This window comes from Triticum aestivum, chromosome 6B, assembly GCF_018294505.1.
Source record: "Triticum aestivum cultivar Chinese Spring chromosome 6B, IWGSC CS RefSeq v2.1, whole genome shotgun sequence".
NCBI lineage: Eukaryota > Viridiplantae > Streptophyta > Magnoliopsida > Poales > Poaceae > Triticum > Triticum aestivum.
The window spans coordinates 2,882,942-2,889,398 of NC_057810.1; the positions used below are offsets into that span (position 1 = coordinate 2,882,942).

A 6,457-nucleotide genomic window follows, 5' to 3' on the forward strand; every position below is an offset into this window, starting at 1 on the left:
GTGCTTTTGAATTTTTTTTCCAACCGGGCAAACCCCTTCCATTAATCCCTTGACGAAAATAACCAACTATTAGGAGTTAGAGCACAAGGGAATGGGAAAGAGAGAAGCGAGCTGGGGCACAAGTTGGAAATCCGCTACGAGTGCTCGCAGTCGAAACGCTCACTATGGGACGAAAACCTACAGTTACAAAGTTCAGGACATAAATCCAGCATCCAAGACAAAAAAAATAAACTGGTCCGCGACAAGAAGCTAAACTAGACAACTGCACAATATTGATGCGACGGCTTCGGGGACCACCACCAGCAGCAGCCTTGCTAGGCAGTCCTGCTTTGAGTTGCTGCGGTGAAAGCAGAATAATCCTTCTTGATTTTCTTCAGCCTCACGACCACCTCGCTCATGCTCGCCTTCTGGCCGGGAGAGCCGCTCGAGCACTCTAGACCCAGCTTAAATGTCGACATGAGAAAGTTTGTATTGCAGGTAATGGATAATGACGGCACTGAAGTACCAAGTGTTTGGCGATGGTAGACGAGGCGCATTGCTTCATCCTTCTGTAGCTTCTCATCCATGACATCAACTAATTTTTCTGGAAATGCCTGTGTAACCCACCGCCTAAGGCTTGATTCACCGACGAACATGGGATCCGTGGGCCTCCTCCCTGTGAATACTTCGAGCATCATGATCCCAAAGCTGAATACATCGGTCTTTCGTGACGCCTTGCCCATGTATGCAAGTTCTGATTAATCAAAAGAAAACTAGTCAAGAGAGTTAAACTAATCGAACCAATACATGATGTTTTTCTATTTCTATTGCTCAAGCATGACCATAGCAATCACATACCTGGGGCTATGTACCCGATTGTCCCTGGCATACTTGCTGAAACCATGGAGTTGTCATCACGTAGAAGTAACTTTGCAATTCCAAAGTCAGCAACGTGTGGCGTCATGTCGTCATCGAACAACACATTGCTAGGCTTCAGGTCACAGTGTAGGACAACTTGGAAATGATGATGGTGCAGATACTCCATTGCCTCTGACACACCAAGCATAATATCCAATCTTTCGATGAATCCTAGCGGTTCCCTGGTTTCAACATGCAAGTGTTTCTCCAAGCTACCATTCGGCATGTACTGAAGCAACAGTGCCTTGAAATCCAGGTTGGAACATGCATTCAATATATGTATCAAGTTGCGATGCCGAGCCATGCGCAACACCTGGCATTCAGTATCAAAGCTCCTCATGGCCTGCTCAACTTGGATATCGAGCACTTTTATTGCAACCATCAAACCATCATCTAGTTTGCCTTTAAAAACTTTGCCAAAAATTCCGGCTCCAAGTAGGTTGTCCTCATTGAAATTCTCAGTTGCACGAATAATTTCATGGTAGGATACTAACCTATGGCTGATCAGATCAGTCATGGTAGTAGAAGTCATAACATCTAATTGCTTCTTGCTTTTATTTCTGATCATTAGGTACAAGAGAGCGACGAATGCACCAACTCCAATGATGACAACCGGGAGTATAAAATTGAGGATGTGTCGACCATAAGTCGGGTGAGATTTTTGTATACATGATGGCAGTCCTAGACGAGGAGCACCACATAGCCCACCATTTCCCATCAAAGATTGCAAGGTTAGGTTCGAGAAAACACCTTCATTCGGTATTTGCCCTTCTAACCTATTACATGAGAGGTTCAGATAAGAAAGGTAGGTGAAGTTCGCGAGGTAGTCTGGTATTGTGCCTGAAAGATTGTTCGATGATAGGTCCAATGTTGCTAAGTTGGTTAAGCGGCCAAAAGAGTCTGGGACAAAATCGTTGAATAAATTGTGTGAAAGATTCAGATAGGTTAATAACATGGGAACCTGTCCAGATGAACTTGGAAGGCTACCAACCAACATATTACTAGAAAGATCTATTCGGTCCATACTTTGCATGTGGTCCAGATCAGAAGGTAGTGCACCGGTTAGGGAGTTATGGGACATATCTAGTCCGATAAGGTTACCATGAAACAAGCTTGATGGTATGTTCGAAGATAAATGGTTATAAGATAATGTTATGTATTCTAACATGGTAAGGTTACCCATGGCATCAGGTATGGAGCCAGATAATTTATTGTCCTGGAGTTCTAACACTACAATATTTCTCAGCATACCAAACTGTACAGGGATTGGGCCAATAATTCTATTTCCAGAGAAAGCAAGTGCCTGGAGATTTTCCAACTTATAGATGGATTCTGGTATTTTTTTGGTAAGATAGTTGTCGGAAATGCTTATCCCATGAAGACCACTAAGATTGGACAGTGTTGCTGGAAGCCCACCAACCAAATGGTTGTTATTTGCTTCAAATGCTGCAAGGCTAGCCGAGAGGTTACCAAAATAGCTGGGGATACCCCCAGAGAAAGGATTATTTGATATCGCAAGGGTTTGCAGCTGCCGACAATTGCAAAGGCTGGCAAAGAAACTAAGATCCCCTTGGAGATGATTATCTCGAATATCAATATACACAAGATGAATGTTGTTTCCAAGTGTTGATGGTACTGGTCCAGTTAGCTGATTCGAACGTATACCTAAGTGAGACATTACTGACGAGTTTCCAAGAAAAGTTGGGAAGGGACCTGTTAGTTGATTGAACGCAAGGTGCAGATAAGTGAGATGTCTCAGTTCTCCCAATTCCACGGGAATATCTCCACTTAAGTTGGAGTATGAGATATCAAGGTTGGTGAGCATGGTGAGATTGCTGAGCACACTGTGGGATCGAGCCAACGAGGAAATTGACACCCAAAGAAATCGTAATAAGCCGTGGTAGCTTAGCCAACCATGTCGGCACCACATCCACGAATAGATTTCCACCAATGAGAAGTTCCCGAAGGTGGTGGCATGATGCAAGGCCCGGTGGAATTTGGCCCTTGAATTTGGTCATATGGAGCTCAAATACCTGCAACATGGGGAGACTAAAGCTTCTATTACTAGGTATGTGGCCTGTTAGATTGTTGATCCCCAGACGCATGTCCACAATCCTAGACATGTTGAATATGGTAAGAGGTGCATGACCGGAGAGCTGGTTACGCTGCAACTGAACAACCTGGAGCATGAGCAAGGAGCCGATACAAGATGGTATTGACCCAGAGAGACTGTTGTTCTGAACGTATATGTGGCTTAGTGAAGGCGTGCCATCAAATGAAAAATTTGGTACCAGGCGGCTAATGTAATTTCTTTCTAGAGAGAGGTACCTAAGGTTATGCATGTTTCGCACCTCAATGGGGATCTGCCCTGAGAGCTGGTTGAAATTTAGAACTAGAAACTGTAGCCTGGTGAGGTTTCCCACAATAGACGGGATTGTATCCAATAGGCTATTGTAGCCAAGATCTAGATACCTAAGACGAGCTAATCTTCCAAGATCGGTTGGAATGGAACCGGCGAGGTTTGTGTTTGTTAGGTTGAGGGTGTGGAGGAAAGAGAGGTTACCGAGGTGAGGGCTGAGCTCTCCCTGGAGTGGAATGCCCGACAGCTCTAGAGCGGTGACACGCTGATGATGACGACGGCTGCATGACACGCCGATCCAGCTGCAAAAGGACACATTGGTTGTCCAGTTATTTGTAACGATGGCCAAAGGATCGGATAGCTGTGATCTGAAAGCCAGCAGCGCTGCAAGGTCGGTGTAGTTGCTCGGAGCAGGAGATGAAACAGCCATGAGCAGGATTAGCATAAAGCTGGGGGCCATTAGCATGGTCGGAATGTATGAATGGGCCATGTCCCTCAACGCTCGTATCTGTGTAAGTTTGTTGCCTCAGGAGCGGTTGTCTATGTCAATCCTAGCTTGCATGCTGCCCTTGCACCTCAGTTACCTATATAAAGATACCAAAGAAAGTGTATGGTCCGGTTCCGGAACTTGGCCCTGTCATGCTTTGGCTCATTGTGTGAGAAATGGTCCGTTCTTTGCGACAATTTCCAGACATAAACTACACTCCATTCCATTGTATTACCTAGACATAATGATGCTCCTGACTCATGGAAACAAAAGATAATCCTAACACATACGGCTTCGTATGTGGCCTGTCATTATCATAGACGGAAGACCTTGACTTGGTGAATTTGTGGCGGTAAGAATCGACTAGTCGGCATCAATAATAGGTTTCTCTAGAGAAAATTTATCATAGACGGAAGTTCTCGCTTCTACTTGGCATTGTCATGCTTTTGCCTCATGGTGTGAGAAATGGTCCGTTCTTTGCGACAATTTCCAAGTCATCTTATCCCTAATGACCCGCTAAACTTGTACTACACTCCATTCCATTGTATTACCTAGACCAAATGACGATTCTAACTCATATAAAATATGATATCCTAACATATAATGATTTTTATGTACCCTATGATTATCATAGACGGAAGACCTTGACTTGGTGAATTTGTGGCCGCCAGCATCAATCTTGGTGTGGGTGCCAGGGAGCTTCTCCCTGGTGCTTGAAGCCAGGCGCCCAATAGGAGCCAAACGTATGAAGTGCTCACCTTCAGTCTTGTAGGAAGTGGGCCAGTCCAATGTTGGTTGCTCCGTACCTTCCTGTAACCAATTTGGAGCGGTGTTAGGATCGAATGTTCCAGGCGATTTCGGGAAGATTTCATCCGGATATTTTTTTTTCTACCTTTTTCTTTTTCTTTTTCATATATTTGAAAAATGCTCAACATGAAAAAACCTTTGACATGTATTTGAAAAATGTTCAGCATAAAAACGTTAAACATGTATTAAAAAATACAATTGATACGGTGATTGGCGATTTCAGGAGGCTTACATCCACCCTAATCTGACGGTGGGAAAATAGGATTCACGAGGAGTTAGGAAGTTGAAATTACGATAAATTACATGTAATGATGGGACCGTTATAAACTTAGGTGGATCAATTAGTTTGTAAAAGGGTAAATCTGTCATTCGTCTGCGAAAGGGAGTGGATTAGAAGAATATTTGTGAGGCGGATAGATTCACACGTGATCCTTGGGCTAGGTCCTCGTCTCGTCATGCTCTCTAGCTGACAAGCCATCAGCTGCCGCCGCCGGACGATGCTTGTGTGACGAGTCCGCCTCCGGCTAGAATAAAACTAAGTCAAGGTCACAATTGCTGACCCTCTCGCCGTTCCAGGAGAACACCGGATCCCTTGTCGCAGTGGCCGCCTCATCCCTTGGCGCAGTTGCCGCCGCCGCAGTCGTCTCCGTCATTGGCCACCGGCTGATCATTCGCTTGCGCCTCGTCATCTCCTTCGTCCCCCGCCTACCCATCGTCCGACGCGGGATAACAGGTGTGCGGCCGGCAGCCAGACGAGACACAGGTACGTCTCAAAATTCTCTTTTTTTTCTGCTCGACGCCGCTCCCCTATTCGTTGTTTTTTTGTTTCAGTCTCAATCTATTTCGGTCAGTGCTGGTCATGAGTTTCTGGTCAGCACTCCCAAAAACTTGTACAACAGTTTCGCCATGGCCGCTCCCAACCTTCTCCCTTCCCTGGTAGTGCCGCTTTAGACTGTGGCAGCACGGCGCGTGGCGGCCGCAGCTGTCGTTCCAGCCCGATCTGATCATAGGATGGAGAGGACACGTTGGGACGCGCACCGAGATGTTTAGGTTCCATGAAAGAACTCATGACCAGAAGTCAGTGGGTATAATCTTCCAGTCTCGGATGGCTTAATTAACCTTACAATTAATGGTCAATGGGACATATGGGTCGTTGTAACGGAGGGAGGCCGGCACCATTGCAGTCTGGGATTAAACAATAATAATCATAGCCGGCCTGCCGGCCCTGATGTGCATGTTGCATTTGATATACGTATAGAGGTGAAGATATGCACGTATTAATAAGAACCCTACAAGCATCCACCTGTAGATTAGATAGAAAATATAGAATGCAGTGTTACAATAAATCCGAGGCATACCGTTGCTCATCCGAAGACCAAACAATCACACGATGCATTATACAGACATTTGCTAAAGAGGTTCACCGATATGGCTACATCCCCGGGGCCTGACTACGGGCGCTCCTCCCCGTGATACCATCACAATACCGCACACCGGCCACCCGGGCGCCGGCACACGCCGCCGGCTCCCCCTTGCGCCCATGTGCTATAGTAATAGCATAGAAAACTGGCCATAATAAGCAATATCTGCGAGTTTTGCCGACCTCCCCATAGGCGCACCTTGGGGTTTCCCGAATATTAGAATCACCGCGGGACCCCCAAACGGTGAGTAGTAGCATAGAAATATGGCCTGAATCAGTCAAATCTGCGAGTTTTTTGTGAGTTCCTCGTAAGCGCACCCCGGGGTTACCCAAACGGTTGAATCGTAGCGGGACCCAAAAACGATGAGTAATAGCATAGAAAATTGTCCCGAATAAGCCAAATCTGTGATTTTTTGCGAACTCCCCGTAGGCGCAGCATGGTGTTTCCCGAACATTTGAATCACCGCAGGGCCCCAAAACGGTCAGT

At 46.0% G+C, this 6,457-nt stretch overlaps 1 pseudogene; it reads right to left on the reverse strand.

The window, feature by feature from the left end:
• Positions 1-314: 314 nt before the first annotated feature.
• LOC123135304 (probable LRR receptor-like serine/threonine-protein kinase At3g47570) lies at positions 315-5,263 on the reverse strand (annotated as a pseudogene).
• Positions 5,264-6,457: the final 1,194 nt, after the last annotated feature.